The sequence below is a fragment of the Aulonocara sp. 'chitande type north' Nkhata Bay genome, linkage group LG16, assembly GCF_057382095.1.
Source record: "Aulonocara sp. 'chitande type north' Nkhata Bay isolate Kocher_YH1m ecotype deep benthic linkage group LG16, A_spYH_male_GT1.1, whole genome shotgun sequence".
NCBI classification, from domain to species: Eukaryota; Metazoa; Chordata; class Actinopteri; order Cichliformes; family Cichlidae; genus Aulonocara; species Aulonocara sp. 'chitande type north' Nkhata Bay.
In genome coordinates this window covers 13,835,840-13,853,728 of record NC_141359.1, presented here as the reverse complement: position 1 = coordinate 13,853,728, position 17,889 = coordinate 13,835,840, and positions in this window count along the sequence as shown.

Here is a 17,889-nt window from a genome sequence, read left to right as displayed (position 1 = left end):
TGCTGCCGCCACATTACTATTGGGCAACCATGTCCCGGACGCATGTATATGGAGGCTGGGGGTCTGACCACTGCTAAAACAATTAGAACTTTCTAAATTATCAGCATATTTTTAAAGAGATTCACTTTGGTGTTTTATTTCTATTAGCAGTTTCTGATTTCCCATGGTTACCTAACTGATTTTTTCTTGGTCCCTCACTTGTTGGTGGTGTTTAACCATATGCTTTAGTCCTGCTTTAGTCTAATGTAATAACCTAGGGTCTGTGTGCACAGAGGTCTCTGGCTGGGCCAGCATAACTGATAAAGTGATGTGGTTTTGTTTCTTGTAACACAGGAAAGAGGTCACATTTGAAGACATTCCTTTGTGTAAAATGCACGGAAACTCTTAATCATGCATTTATCACATCTCTGCATTGGAAATTTGTTGTTTTTTTGTAAGTTCCTGGTTGGCACCACAGAAATGCACCACGACAGTAAACTTGTGAAATCAGCCCACTAAACGCAACCCTTCACTTCTTGTGAATTGTGAATCAGATGTGTTTTTTCAGTATATTTGTTATGGTAAAGAGCAGCTTGTAAGTCTTTTTTTTTTCTTTTGAGTCATGCATAATATTTCTTGGAAATGTACTTTTGATTTGACATGTTTTGCGAAACATAAAGGCTAAAATTTAGATGAAAAAGTGAATTTGAAGCAGAGCTCTTACGCTTTTTTTGTGAACATGCATCATATTACATCACACTAGGAAGTTGTCTCTGTCCCTGTAGTAATTTGATGAGTTGGCGGGGCAGTGAGTTGGTGTTTTTTAATCGGAGTTTCATCATGGTGAATTATGTGTATGTGCAGATTGGACAAACCCGGGCCTTACAGGACTTTGATTCCACAGTTTTCCTGATAGGAAAAGGAAAAGAGCTTTTTTTCCTGCCCGGGTGTTCTGTGCAGCTGAAGCAAGGGGTGATATTGATTCACTGTCTTAAAAAAATATTGGAAATTAGCTGTTATTCTGCTGTTTTCTCTTCCATAAAGACATGTCACTTTGTATTGTTGATCGACAACAGTTGATCCTCTCATTAATTTTGTTTAGAGATGCCTTAATACGCTATTAAATTGTCAGTTTTGTTAAACTGAAACACGTTAGAGGCAAATTCACATTATTGTTTAGCAAAACAACATTAGACAACATTAGCTAGGGTTGGTAATTTTCCAGTGTGCACTGATTTAAACTATTAACGTCTTTAGAGACTTCATACTTCCTGTAGCTTCATCTTCCCCAGCCTCATTCCCACGTGTTACATTATGGTCAAGCCCTGTGTTTCTTACTCTGTAATAAATATTGTTTGAAGTGTTATTTTAGTGCATATGTAAGCATTTTTTCTGCATAATCTAGTTATTTCAAGCTGCTGTTTAAGGTATAGTTGGGTCTGTTCTTCCAAAAAATTTTCGCAAGACAGTGCTGATATGTCAACACAGGCAAGCAGGGCATCCCATGGTGTCTGGAATCAAGCTTTAGCATCCTCCTGATGCTCTGTCAGTTTCAGTATTGGTTTAACATGAAGAACTTCAAAGACTTCATTAATCTGATTGCAAAACAATCCCATGTCATGCCAAAAAGATGCCACTTAGATGGATGGGGGCATCAATGCAAGAGTGATATCAGATAAGTTTATCAGCTTGATGCCAGATCGACCGAAACATAATGGAGCAAGAATTTGAGTATGTGTATTCGCGGGTTTCAATGCCATTTGGGCTTGTGTGTAAAAACTGCAATGGAGGAGACATGAAACAACATGTAAGAAAACATTTTCACATTTTTTTCCATTTCATCTGGAACTGCAGATCAACTATTTCTCTTTTAACCCTCTGTGGTCTAACTCTTAATCAGTGACTGTCCAAGCCTTAGTCCCAAACTAACCCTATATTTTGGAGACATGCAGAAAGTACTTTTGATACTATAGTTTGGGCAATGTAAATAGTTGTGAATTCTTGTCAGTGATTCCACTCTAGTCCTAGACTTGGGAGAACACAAGTCATGAGTGGGTGGCTGAAGTTCAGGGGGTAGAGCGAGCAGGTCATCTACTGATCAGAAGGTTGGTGGACTGGCTGTTCCAGTCTGCATGCCAAATATCCTTGGACAAGATACGACAACTTGCTCTCCAACGCCTCCATCAGAGTATGAATGTATCTGAATGTTAGAAATATAACAAAAAAATGATAGATAGCACTTAAGTGAAAAAAGTGCTTGTGAGTATCATTGTGAATGAGTCATGTTATATAAAGCACTTTGATTGCTCCTGGTATAAAAGCATTACATAGGAATCAGCCCTTTTACCATATGAAGTTACAGTGTGTAAAATCCCACCAGTAGATGTCAGTAGCTGTGTCAATAGGAGTGGTGGTTTCTTGAAGCTACTGTGAGTAGAACTGGTTGTAGTACAGATGAATGTGGCTTCTCCTTCTTCTGCTGAAAGGGATCCAGGCAAATCCATATGAATGTGGCGCCATGTAGGATGTCACCACTGGAATCACAATCAGAATCACGTTTATTGGCCATGTATGTGCGCAAACTCATACAAGGAATTTGGTTCCGATAGATGGTGACTCTCAAGCACAGCAATGTCAATTACAACAATATGTAACTATATGTAAATGGCACAATACACACACATATTCACATATATATAGATAGATGTATAAGTATGCACATATGCACACATACATACACAAAGGCGTGTAAACCAACCCTAAATAACCAGTCTAAATCTTATATACATAAAATACAGGATGGCAGAAGTGAATAAATACCACAGAATGTACATAAAGTGCAGTTGCAGTCTAGCAACTGTTTAGGAGGGAGATGGCGAGGGGAAAGAAACTGTTCCTATGACGGGTGGTCCTGGTCTTCTATACCGTCTGCCAGAGGCAGCAGGTCAAAAAGGCTGTATCCAGGGTGTGAGGGGTCTGTGATGGTTTTCCCTGCCCATTTCCTGGTTCTTGAGAGGTACAGGTCCTGGATGGAGGGCAGGGGGGCGCCAATGATCCTTTCTGCTGCCCGTACAGTCCGCTGCAGTCTGCGCCTGTCCTGTTTAGTGGCTGCTCCATACCAGACTGTGATGGAGGAGCACAGGACAGACTCAATGACTGCAGTGTAGAACTGGATCAGCAGCTCCTGTGGAAGACTGTACTTCAAAGTTGTCTCAGGAAGTACATCCTCTGCTGGGTCTTTTTGAGGATGGAGGCGATGTTGGTTTCCCACTTCAGGTCCTGGGAGATGGTGGTACCCAGGAACTTGAAGATCTCCACAGTCAACACCAGACTGTCTGATATAGTGAAGGGGAGGGGTGTTGAGGGATGTCTCCTGAAGTCCACTGTCATCTCTACAGTCTTAAGCGTGTTCAGCTCCAGATTGTGCTGACTGCACCAGAGTACCAGCCGCTCAACTTCCTGCCGATATGCAGACTCATCACCATCCTGAATGAGGCCAATGACGGTTATGTCATCTGCAGACTTTAGGAGTTTAACAGCCGAGTTCTTGGAGGTGCAGTCATTGGTGTAGAGAGAGAACAATAGTGGTGAGAGGACACATCCTTGAGGGGCACCAATACTGAGGGACCGAGTGTCAGAGGTGATCCACTGACAGATAGCTGGTGACACGCTGATCTGGGAGAGTTTCAGCATAATTGAAAAGCCAAACAGTCTAATAGGCAGAATGACAGAATGATGTATAAAGTAGGGCTGCTCAATTAATCGAATTTTAATCACGATTACGATCTGGGCTTTCAACGATCATTAAAAATGACTGAGCCGATTATTAGCCCCTCCCTCATTTATCCGCGACACCTTAAAGGCCGGTCCGTGAAAATATTGTCGGGCATAAACCGGTCCGTGGCGCAAAAAAGGTTGGAGACCGCTGATTAAGAGGACCCGAGGGAAGCTCGGAAAGCTAAGCAGAAGTTATTTGGAGAGGAGAGTGACTGCTGTTGGTTGAAAAGAGTTAAAAAAAAAAAAAAAAACTTCAGTGGTGTTGCACACTATTTTATATTATTTTTTTAAAGTCATTGTTAACCCTTTAAAGCCGGTCAGAGCAGCACGCTCAGTTTTGCGTAACTATTTTTAAATCCCTGTAGAATCTGAACCGTGTAAGCTAGCGCAATAATTTGTTTTGCATATGAAACCGGAGGAGTTGTACTTACATCTGATGCCATCAGCTTGTCCTCGGTCACGGTTTCGTTCCACATATAGCTTTGCAAAAACTGCATAAAAAGCGCTTGCAGGAACAAAAACATAATATTCCAGAAACACGCTTTGCCGTTCCTATCAGCTGGTCGTAACACTTCCCACAGTGAAATGATGCACATGCTGTTTTCTTTGCAAATTTGCATCATAGGATTGTTTTTTGTTTTTCCTGCAGTATATAAAAATTGCTGTATCTCCAAAATAAAACTATGAAGACACTCAAAATAAATTTCCTGTGGTGGGAAACTATTTTTTGCAACTTTATTGTATTTAAAGTTTTGAGGGATAAACCTCTTAAACTTCTCCAAGTAGAAATATATGTAAACAAAACAAAAGCGATTTTCAATTTTTTTTGTAGTTTATTGCACTTTTTTGCAATTTATGTAATTACTATGCACTTAATGCATACATATTATTAAAATATGAGCTATAACAGTTGTATTGATGTATAGCAACTTGAAATGCTCCTACAAATGGCACTACAGCATGTAAAAAAAATAAATAAAAATAATATAAGCTCTGGTGGACTTGGTTCTATAGTAGGTCTTAAAGGGTTAAATAAATATCGTCAAATAATCGTGATCTCAATTTCAGTGAAAATAATCGTGATTATCATTTTTGCCATAATCGAGCAGCCCTAGTATAAAGCACTGAGAGCAGAGTTTGAATGGCTCGAAGAAGATGGGTAAGGAAATTATTGGACCAGAGTGAAAATGACAGAATTGAGTTTACGAGCAATGGAACGAGCAAACATTTCGACTGAACAACCACTGGCTGGTGGTGTTTTAATGAAGTCTAGTCATGGTTGAAAAGTAGTTCCAAAAAGAAAATTGAACCACATCATCACTTTAAATCTTCAATGTTGCCTAGACGTCATTGTTGTCCTTCTAAAAGAATTACATTCAAGAAATGGATTACACTTTCCAATGATTTGTAATTCCCAGCAGTGACAACAGCAGTGTTTTTAGATCTGGAGTTCTTTAATAGCTTAAACATCTTTTAAATTCATGCATATGTTTGTGAACAAGAAACCATTAAGTGTTTATTCTCTATTTTTAATACTTACATTGAACACATTTTTGTCTCATTCAAACATTCAGAACAGACATTCTTCCTGATTTGACCAAAACAGGCATTCCCCCTTCTTTTCCAAAAAGAACTTGCTTAGTAAAATGATTTGTTTTATCTAAAAAGCTTGTTTAAAAAAGATAGAATTTTTATGAAAATTAATTGGACACAGAAGACAGATGACAGCAAGTCTGGATTTCCACTATTGCAGCAGTGGAATAACTAATACAAAAACACAGTGTCATAGTGATTCATAAGTCTGACCACAAATATCCATAATAGGCCTTCCTGCATGAACAAACTTATTTCAAATTTCCTCTCACCATTCAGGTACTGTGACACTTACCACAGTTGTATGAAGGGAATCAGTGTTCAGCCTTTTAATTATGTGCACCTCCTATAACAATCCAGAGTTTTGAACAGTAAACAAAAGCTTTCTACACTATCACCATTGATACAACAAAGGTCGCAATTTACAGCTGTTTGTCAGATGACATAAATGAAGCAATTCTTTTTCAGCTAGTAGTTGATACGTGTTTCTGTCATGACTTTTGAAAATATTCTCCTTCCTGATGGTGAAGTTAGATTGCTGTAATTGCTCTGAAGTTTGATGTATAATTTGTATGTGTAATTTTTCTTCTCTTTTGTACATCTAGCTCATCAAATTTGTAATGATTTTTCTTCAGGTTAGATGATTATTAGCACTCTCACATCTGCCAGAAGAGTCCAAAACACTTTATTTTTCGAGATTCATCCAAGAGGTCACAAAAGAACATCTAAAGAACTGTAGGCCTCGTGTTCATGATTCAACAGTAAGAAAGACACTGGGCAAAAATGACATCCATGGAAGAATCCTGAGGTGAAAAAACATCTTTAAGATCTGGAAGATGGACAATCAAACATGGTGGTGGTAGTGTGATGGTCTGGGGTTGTTTTGCTGCTAAATTATAACAATTTTGCAAAGAAGAATGACAAATTTACAGTTACCATAAATATTTGATTATAGTTCTTGCTGCCAAGGGTGATACAACCACTTATTAGGTTTATGGGGCAATTACTTTCTCACACAAGGCTAGGTGAGTTTAGATAGCTTCTTTCCCCTAATAAATGACATCAGCTTTTATAATCTACATTTTGTATTTACTCTGATTATTTTTTGTCTAATATTAAACTTTGTTTGATTATCTGAAACATTTGTGTGTGCCAGACAAAGAAGAAGAAGAAAACAGGAGTCGGGCAATTGCTTTTTCACAGCACTACATAGTGGTGTTGAAGAAAGAGAGTAAACACAAGTTCTAAAATGTCAAACTATTTATTTAAAGCTATATTAATCGATTTTTAGCCACACAGTGACTGTGACACTTGCTTTGCAGACCACATTTACAACATATATTCCATATCTAGCAGTGACAGATGAATGCTAACATTTACTTTGGGTCCTGTTTCTGACCACCCAATGAATGAAAGGCCAATATTAGCTCTGTTTTGGTTTCAAAAACTCAGAGGGTAATATTTGTCTACCTAGCTATTACATGTATCACTCTATTTACCCGCCTGTTACTAACTTAGCTCTGGACATGTTACTTTGTCAAAGCTTTTTTTTTTTCCTAAAAAAGCTCATTCAAGCTGGTAACTCGATAAGCATTGGAGGAATGAATCACAACACGAGCACTATGGGCCTAAAACCCAAACATTAACTGGCAAATTACTCTCCTATTTTTTCCTTTCCGAGCATCCACTTCTACCATTAAACATAGTTTATGATACACTTCTAACACTCAGTGTTGATTACTGCAGCTTTCAGTGACTGAAAAAGTGATTCTACAGTATGGGCATCGTCTAGCTGTGGAAATGCCAAGCAATGTCACTTTAGCTATGCATCTAAAAAAAAATATGAGAATGCTATTAATTCCTCTTCGTGCTCTATTATAATCCACTTGCAACAGCGTTCTCTAAAAACATGCACAATGGGATAATGGTATATGCTACGGTTGGACCACCTCATTAAGGCTGTGTGTCCACAGACGGTCCAGTGGTTATATATCGTGGTTGTTGCAGCATCTAAACACGGCAGTGGCTCCTGTTAGCCCAGAGGGTGACCTCCCTAACCTCTCCTGTTTTCCTAGTGCCAGCAGAACAACACTGTAGTATTTGAAAACCCAGCAGAAAACGAGCCTCCTTTAGGAACATGAGTTATTTTAGGCACCAGTAGTGACAATAGAAGGGAAGGGGTGGTTGTAGTAGGTTGGACGCGTTTGCGAAATCCAAGTTCTGGGTGCCAGAGGAGTTCATGGGAGAAGGCTGGCTTTTTCATATGTGCCCACACACCCCCATGTTCCCTTCACCCCCCCACGCTCAAACCATCAAACCATGGCGCTACAATCATTTAATACTCCATCATTATTGGGCTGTCTAACTTCATAAAACCACACACATGATTTTGGTTATGTTGTAGTGTAACCACATTCCCCCCTCTCTTACTATTACTCTTGTTTTTACGATGCTTGTATAGAACTGCCTCTGTTGATGTTTTGCTTCTGAAATGTAGCACAAGGACTGGAGTTTCTCCTGATGCTGCGTCAGAGCAAAACCAGCAGCGACGTAGACTTCACCTACGAGACCTTTCGAACCCCGTGTCAGGGCTCCAGCAACCTCCCACACTTGGCTGGCCGTCGACTGCTCTTGGTATCGGCTCTGTGGTATAAAGTGCTCATCTCTCAGTCAGGGGCTCATTAATACACCGTGAGAACCTGTGTTTAGCTGTGGGTTTCCTGTGCCCTCAGCAATTTCCTCCAGGAGTCACAAGCTCGCCGCTGCAGTAGAGAAACAGCAGTGTTCAGGTTAACGTGTGTTTGTTTGGACTGTAAGCCCACACTTTTATTCATGTCGGTCTGGTTCTCAAGTGCGCGTGCACATGCATGAATGTGTGTTTGAGTGATATCCATACCCCTGTGTTTTGCTATGTAAGCCTACAGCCACAGAGTGGATTTGGATGCTCTTTCAGATGCTGAAAGACGGCCAAAAGCCCCGTAGCTGCTACAAAGAAGAAGAAAAATGAGAGGAAACATGAATGAGAGACAAAGAGAGGAAGAGAAAGAGAAACCCAAAAGTGCCAATATAACTGCATGCAAAGATAAAACTTGAGACAGGGTGTTTACCTTTGCCACCAGCCAACTCTTACATTGTTATGAGCAACTCATTATCTCTGGTTTTAAGTGCATTACTAGTAAAACGTGTCTGTATACTCACTATGATACTGAACTCTGCAACCTCACACTTTTTTGTGAAACTGTGACGTCGGCAACTTATCCCATTGGAGGGAAGGGTCATGGGTTAAAGTGCAGGGTTCAGAAACTGCAGGACTGTGGAGTCACAGTGAGCAGGGTCTGGTCAATATGGTTCTGCCCATTGCTATTTCAACTTCAAAGCAACCAGAAAGATTCCACTGGATTCAGCCTGTTTTTCAAACCAGAAGGGTAGAAATGCATAAATTAGAGAAGCCAGATATGAGGAAATGGTTGCACTGCTGCCTGGCATAAATATCTGATGGCACGCATCCTGAGCACAGCTGTTGTAGTAGGATTTGATTGACAACAACTTATCTTCTCGAGGTCATTCAGACTTTAGAGAGACCCTGAACACCAAGGATATAACAAGGCTGGATTTTTCCACTGTTTATTTTTTGGGCTCTTTTATCTGATCGAGAGACTGCTCTTTAAGACACACGAAGAGCAAAGAATTGTCTCTTTCCCCTCACTCCCACATCCTCTGTGGTAAGAAGGTCACTCCAAGTCTGCAATAAAACACACACACATGGACACAGTCAAACACACACACATTGCCTTTCTGATTGCTTTGCTCGTAGCTCAAGAACTTTTTGGGCTGCCGCCTCCATAGCAACCCCAGTGTTTACACCCCCCCCCCCCCCCCCCTCCCCCGGCCCTCACATCACACCAGGCTGCGGTTTTATCAAAACTACATATTTGAAAAGAAAATTGGAGTGATGATCAGCCCAAACAGGGATATTCCAGACCATTAGGCAGATCCTGTTTCAGTTGATGTGAGTGGGCTGGGGAGTGTGGGAGAGTCGGGGTAAAGACTTAGCAGACTATAAGAGCAGGCACTTCTGCACTGTGTGGAGGGAAACACTAAAATGACAAGCGACACCAGCAGAATCTGCAGCACAGATCAATGCACAGCAAAGTGTTATTTATTTTAAAGTGTTTCATGAATGAAGCATTGCCACTTAAAGGTAGGCGTATTTATAGCTATTATAAATATGTTCCAGAGGGTACCAACAGCAGACAGTTGTGACAGTGCAATTCAGATCATGTTATGGACTAAAAAAGTAATGTATCAAGCAATGTCAAAAATTAATTTCTCCTGGAAGTAATTAAATAACATACTACATTACTTTTAGGAAAAGTGATGAGCAGAGTGTAATACGCTACTTTTTTGCCACTGCAAATGTGTAACAAGAGAAAACAAACCGGTCTGTGAAACAAACCTCCCATAGAATCAACAAAAATTCATAAGGACAGAAAAACCCAGATGGAGCCTTCATGCTTTGTCAGGAGAGGAAAGCCAATGCCAATATGATTTTCAAAGACCAGTAATTATCTATGATACAGACACTAGCACTCCTAAATGCTTTCATCCTGAGCTGCTTCCACTTTCCTGCCCTGCCTCCATCTTTCATCCCAGCTCTCAGTCTTAAATGTCAACAGTTTTCTTTTCTAAACAGAGATACCAGTGGAGTATTTTCCAGTGAAAATACGAAAAGAAATGGCACTGGTCATGATTTTTGATCGACATAAAGATTAGCCTGTATTTATCAGGTATGGTCACATTGAATTTCAATAAAAGACAGAACCACTTTCTAGTTAGCAAAATGCAACAATTGATCAGAATAATTAAATAAATATGGTAGATAAATGGGTGCAGTAGTAAGTTAAGATTAATAAAACACCTACACATCCGTGATATGTATCTCCTATTCCACCACACCCCAAAGGAGCTCTGTCAGATTGCGATTATGGTGACTGTGGAGGCCATCTGAGCATGGTGAACTCATTGCTGTGTTCAAGAAACCAGTTTGAGATGATTTGAGTGGCATTATTGATGTTATGCAGCTGGAAGCAGCCATTAGAAGGTGGGTACACTGTGGTCATAAAGAGGTGGATATGGGCAGAAACTGCTAAGGTGGTTGTGGCGTTTAAACATTACCCAACTGGTACTAAGTCTGCCAAAAAAATATTAACCACACTATTGCACCACTACTGCCAGCCTCAGACTCTGATATTTCTTTAGCTGTGGGTCAGTTTAAGCAGTACTTTTTTACTCTAACTGAGCACTTTTTACTACAAGTTTCTGAAATGCTCAGACCAGCTTGTCTTGTATGGGCACAACACCTTTCTTCCACATTCTGATGCTCGAGTTGATCTTCCACAGGCCATCTTGACCATGTCTTCATGCCTAAATGCATTGAGTTGCTGTCATGTGAACTGAGGTAGCTAACAACATAGCTGGTGAGTATAAAACTTTGAAAAAAATAAAATATGATTCCACTATTTAACATCAGGTAATGAGCTCTAAGCTCATAAGCTTAAATTTGATCTTCACAGTTAATGCAATGTAATATTCCTGTATAACATTAGCCAGTATTTTATTAATGTTAGCCTTAAGGTAAGGTGGTTTCTTTATTTAAATGTCTAGTCATGTTGGTATACTTAACGGTAATGCTAGCTAGAGAACTGTCTAACCTGCCATGATAAGCATTAACTATTATGCTTATTATTATAATGTAGTCAGGTGGTTAGTATAAGCCGATAAAGAGTGGGAGTGCGGGAACAATGGGATCTAGTGGAGCTGTGTAGCATGGAAAAATGACTCAGTTCTAAATATCTCCCAAGACTGGTTTGTTGATTTGGTAGATTTGTTTCATATTGGACAGGGACTACAAAGCTTTCTCTTTGAGTATTTGGCCAGCTTAATTCTAAAACATATTAGCTGATGTTACATGACTTACTGCCATGGCTGCTTTCCAACCAAGCCCAGTCATTTAGGAATTTGGCAAGCGATGCTAAAGAATCTAAACTGATGATCATTATCTTTGACCTAAACTGACAGTGAGCCCATCCTGTACTAAGCCAAATGAGTCCATTAATGTAAACTTTTCCATAATACTGGAAATGTTATAATTCCATAGCTAGCATATGTTTATACTGTCCAGTATTCTCACACAGCCTTTAAATCATCATCACCATTTGGTATGTGAGTATCTTATAAATTAGTAACTTCAACAAGATATCATTACAGATCTACAGTCTGATTAATGATATGACTCATTGTAAGCTTTGTCTAGATCTGTAATGATAAAAGGGAATTTGCTGCTCCGCCCTGAAATTTGAAAATTAAGAACAGGCTCTTCTTTTGCCCTATATTTCTTCCATCTTTCTCCAGATTGCCAGTAGTTGCAGCAACCACTTTTAGTTTCAGTGGGAAGGTATTAAAACAATCATGGTAGGACTCACACTGACTGCAATCACTCTCAGACAGATTGACAAGAGTTTGTGGTCTAATTTATAAACAGAGCCAGATTGCCAACATGCTGCAATCAGTCTGAGTCTCAGTGCTATATTGCTAAATAAGTGCCTGTCATTTTGCACATTTGAATAATCTTGCAGCAATTACTTCACTGTCTATGGAGGAATTTATAAATTTGTGTTTCAGATCTATGCTGTTGTGTGAATAGAAGTTGTTTAACATAAATTTCTTTGTGATTTCCACTGATTTCTCGCAGTTCATTGAATTATCATAATGAGATTTCCTGTTTTTGCAAACTTTCATGTAACTGACAATAATTTTGGCAGCTAGTAAGTGATAATAGTTGAATTGTTGCATTTGATATTTAGCATAGACCTCCCTCCATAACTAAATGCAATCACAAATTTATTGATATAAAACATTTTGAGATATTTGAATAAATTGTTGAAGACGGTAAAAAGTAATGCAAAAATGAAGCATAAACAGCAAAACTGACATTTTGGATGTTCGCTAGAACTTTCTTGATCTCCAAACCACATCTCTCTTGCAAAGCATTCAATCCAACACAATAAAAGATCAACTGCCAGTCTGGCTGCAGTCGAGTTAAGCTCAGAAGGGGTGGAGGAAGACAATGGGGGAAGAGGAAAAGCACCGATGTGCACCAGCCGTGACATCAGCATGAGACAACTTTTATTCATTTGGCCATTTTGCAAGGCTCTCCCAGACTTGACCTTCACTTCCTCTCTGTGGTCATCAGAGTGGCTCAGCTTTGCCCAAATAAGCCACAGCAAACTGTTATCTCCAGGGTAAGGTGTGTATTCGGAACTCCCCGAGGCCATCAGGAAGGAAGATATGATTTGTCAAGATGTTTCCTCATTCGTGTGTTGTCTTTCAAAGCTGAACTTGTGCTCACTACTGAGTCAATACAGCAGTGGGTGTGAACTGACAGAAAATGAGGAGAGACACAACAGCAGATGAAGCAACACCTCTTAGATTAACACTGAAAACCTGCTCCTGCTGTTTTCCTTTCCTCCAAAGTGGGAACAACGATGTGTAGTGTGCATGTGCAGTTGTGAGGTGTTTGTTGTTTTTATGAGTCAGACAGACTTACTACTCGTCTTCACAGATAATATCTAATTTTATTTACCATGTTACCAGGTCCACACAGAGCTCCAGCGGCTGTTTTCAATCTTCAACGAGTCAAAACAGAGCTATCGGTTTGGGAAACACCGGCGGCCCCTCTTGACTATGATATTTCCCCTCCACCCAAGGTCTGCTCTGTCTGCTCATTTTCAGATAAACACTCAATTCCAACATGATTCAGCTGTTCCTTCTGACATAAACTCTTATCTCTCGCTGTTCCCCCCTCTCTCTTTCATAATTGTCTCCATCCCTTTGCTCCCACGCTGATTGTTTTCATTCTGCCAGGGTCTGAGGTGCCCTGGGAGTTGATGTGCCGGAGTTATTGTCCAGCTTATGCACACACACTCATAGTTACAGCATCACTGTGTGGTCACTCCTGGAAATAAGCAGACAATAGCAGGGAAATGTCATGGGTAGTGACTCCATGGGATCTTTCATTAGTTGTGACCTTAGTCATGAAGTCAAAAGGATTAAAGAGGTCTGCCGCAATTTGTGTTACCATGACATCAGCAAAAACATCACAGCAGGATATCCAATATGTTTACAAGGCTGCCAAGTTTCATTTATCAATGGGAGTCAGACGGTGGGGGCTGGGAGTGGTGTGTGTGCATGGGGAGGTGTTGGAGCTTTGCAGTACTTTAACTGCAAAATTGTGAGCAAAATTCGACCTTAGTGTGATTTAATATAAAACTGTGACTGTGCTGAAAAGTAAAGACTGTGATACACCAGCAGGATACCATCTCTGCATAAAGTCATGAATAATTTATAGAGTAACCACTGCTGTGCCATGTTGCTTTCTTGCACAGGATCCTTTTCAAATTTTCAAATTCAAATTTTATTTGTCACGTACACAGTCATACACAGTACGATATGTAGTGAAATGCTTGGACAACTGCTCGTGAGCTAAAGAAAACAAAAAAGGAAAAGGCTATGAATAAGATAGGAAATAAATATGAAAAATTAAAAAGGGTAAATTTAACTAGGAAGGAATAGAATATAAATTAAGGTTAAAAATGAAATAACTGTACAACACAAATTAGAATGAAGGGTAAATTTAACTGGGAAGAATAAGATAAAGATAAATATATAAATTAAAGTTGAAAATAAAATAACTGTACAACAAAATACACAATACACAATATAGAACTATATAAGAATGTATGAAGAAATCTAAATATAAATAAATATATACACAATAACAGCAGCTGTACAAGTATTAACCGGAAATGAAAAATATAGTGACCAGTGTTGTGCAAAACCAAAGTCCAGAAAGTCCAGTGTGTGTGTAAGAACTGTATGTGTGGGTCAGTACTGTGTGGTGGTGTGATTGAGAGACCGTATCGCCTGCGGGAAGAAGCTCCTCCTCAGTCTCTCTGTGTTGGTCTTCAGGGAGCGGAATCGCTTTCCTGACCTCAACAGAGAGAACAGTCTGTTGTTGGGATGGCTGAGGTCCTTCACGATCTTCCTGGCCTTGGTCCAGCACCGCCTGCTGTAGATTGAGTGCAGGTCAGGGAGCTCGGAGCGGATGGTGCGCTCAGCTGACCTTTTAGGTCACCCTGTGAAGATGTAGGTATTTCATAAAATTAGAAAATGATATTACCCTCTTAAAGAGGTTTCCGAAGGGGTCACCAGAGCAGATAGATCCCTGTGGTTATTAGGTCAGAATGGAGATGTTTGGCCATAATACACATTATCATGTCTGGAGGAAACTAAATACAACATATCAGCACAAGAACTGTGAAGCACGGTGGTGGAGAGATCCAGATTTGGGCCTGTTTTTGCAGCGACTGGGCACCTAGCAGGCACTGAGTTGACCATGAACACATCTGTATAACAGAGCTGAAGCAGCTAAAGCTTCACCAATATTAGGTCATGCACCAGGACAATGATCCCAAGCACAGCAGCGAATCTACAACAGAATGTCTGAAAGAAAACAATGCAGGTGACATTATGGATCAGTCAAAATCCAGATACCTACCTTACTGAAATGCTGTGGCTGGACCTTTAGAGAGCTGCACATACACAAACCTCTATAAACTGAAGAAAGGACAAGAAAGAAAGTAGAGTGTGCCAAAAGTCCTCCACATTGATATGAGAGTCATGCAGAAAGTGATTACTTCAAGTTACTGCTGCTACGGGTGGTTCAACAAGCTACTGAATCACAGGTTGTAGATGGAAAACACTGAAATAAGTGAAGTATTTGCTATGTGAGTCAAAATAATTGTGAAAAACTAATACTTTACATCTTCTTCAAAATCAGTTCAAACAGTAACAAACAATGAGAAGAAGCTCATTGCCCACCATAAAGAAGGTGTTAAAGTATGAGAAAATATATTAATTCCAATACAGGTGGTGGCTGTATGTAGACAGGTGCAAGCAAGTTGTGTGCAATGTAAATAGTTTGAATGGGCCTCTTTCAGACATCCAGTAGAAAAGCTGCAATAAGATCCAAATGATTACATCTTCCAATCCATAAACATTTTCAGTATTACACTTGGATTCTGAGCTTTTTGGATAGCAAGACTGCAACCTCTGCCTAAAAACAATTGATCTCACGATCCAGGAGAAAATTAATTTCTGAATTATCATGTCAGAATCTGTTGAAATGCCTCATTGCTCTCCAGCGTGACCTTAGACCCACCTCAGTGATTCAGCTTCTTGGCCCATTAGGCAAGCACACCTATTAGTCCATGGTGATGAAAGAAAGAGCAGATGCATCAATAAGAAAAAAGACTGAAGTAAACAAAAGACTAGATGATGTAGCTGGTTTTCCCCTTTCCAGCACAAAGCCTAGTACAGTATATCATGGATTCCATGGGTCTGAGTCAAACGTACCCCCTCCTCTCCCCTCATCCAGTGGACTCTCCCAACAACCCAGCCGTTTGTTGCTGTTGAGAGGGAAGTGATGTCAGTGAATTACAAGTCGACACAGTGGGGGGAACCCGAGAGGATGCACCCAGCCAGAACCCTGCCTATATGATGTCAGAGACTGTGTGTGTGTCAGACATCAGCCCACACTACTGTGGAACAGACAGAGGGTATTATGGTACTGGGCTCCTGTCTGTCTCCCTACATTGCTGAGTGATTATATTCTACACAGTAACTGCTATACATATTGCTACGCTGACAACATTGTGCGTGTGTGTGTGTGTGTGTGCACTTCTCAGAACTGATTAATAAAAGCATCTGATTTTCTGCTTTTGTGTCAGAATGACATTCCTGCGGCCTCATCTCTGTTGCAATCTATGATTGAGGTTTTTGTGGTCATGTTTTAGCATGAGTCTTATCCGTAACCAAGTTTCATCCCAGCTGCATGTGGTCACCTTAAACTGACGCATTGTACGTAAGAATAATGTGTGTCACCTAACCATGGTGTTGCTTTCTCACATATCCAGTACATAAACTGATAACATTTCTATAGCTTCCACTGTCAAGAAGAGAAAGAAAGGGTTTAAAATGTTATAAGTAGGATAATATTAACAGGCATACTGTGAAATGGTGGTGTTAGTCTACATGGGTTTTTGTACTGTTAAATTAATTTTAAAAAAATCTATGGATTAATTCATCTTGACTTATTCATGAAGTAAAATCAGGCATCCCAGACACAGACTGCATTAAAAACATGCAGGCATAGATAAATGGCTGAAACTATTGCTAATGCGTAATGATTAGCAAAACAAATCATGACAAACACCTGTAAGGTAAATTTAAATGTAACGAATGAACAGATACTTAAATCGCTAAAAAGTGTTGATGAAGTATGTTGATGAAGCCGTTTATGTACAAGATGGGGGTGGGATCACATCAGGGATCGCCTCTGAGCTCCGTCTTGCTTGTGATGGTGATGGACAGGCTGGCTGATGAGTTCAGGAAGGAGTCTTCGTGGACTATGATGTTTGCAGATGGTATTGTGATCTGTAGTGAGAGTAGGGAGGAGGTGGAGGAGAGCAGAGGAATGAAAAAAAATACATGTGAAAGAATGAGAGGGAGGCAGGTAGGAAAGTGAAGTTGTAAAGAGCAGAGGGCCTTAAGGTAGATGAGTTTAAATTACAGGGAACAACGGGCAGTGCACACGAGAGGTGAAGAAGAGAACGCAGGCAGGGTGGAGTAGGTGGAGACAAGTGTTAGGGCTGATATGTGACAGAGGGATAGCAACAAGAGCGAAAGGGAAGGTTCACAAGATGGTAGTGAGACCTGCATAACAAAAACTTAAGACTTAAGTCAGATTGAGATCCTTTGAAATTTCATGTTCCAATAAGCCAAAATTCCTCCAAAAGGATATGAAAGAGTTCTTTTTCAGATTGCAGTTATTGATGCAAAGGGTGGCACAACCACCCATTAGGTTTATGGGGCAATGAGTTTTTCACCTAGGACTAGGTAGGTTTGGATTGCTTTTTTTGCCCTAATAAATACAATCATAATTTGACAGCTGCATTTTGTGTTTAATCACCTTATTTTTGTCTAATATTGAAATTTGTTTGATGATCTGAAATATTAGGAGTGATAGAAAGGCATGTCACTTCTAATATAGGAAGGATGCTGTCTTTCTCAGTATGCCATCTCTCTCTTTTTTTTTTTTTTACCCCCATACAGTTATTCCCTAATTTCAAGAAACCTCCTGGAAATGACATCACTCAGTCAGGTCACCCACAAGCTGAGCAGCCCATATGTTTCTATGGTTGGTCTAAGAGCCTCTTGTTGTCTGTCAGTAGGCTTGCCAACACTCAAGAGATCAAAGATGTGCTTGTCAGACGCATTCCTCTCCCTATCTATCACGATAAAGCCTGCAATTAGGTATTCCCACCTTCCCTCCTCCCTCTCTCTTTCGTCTTTTTTCTTCCTCTGTGTCAGACAGACATCTCCATTCATCTGCTGCTAAGAGAGCTGTATCCTGACAGGCTC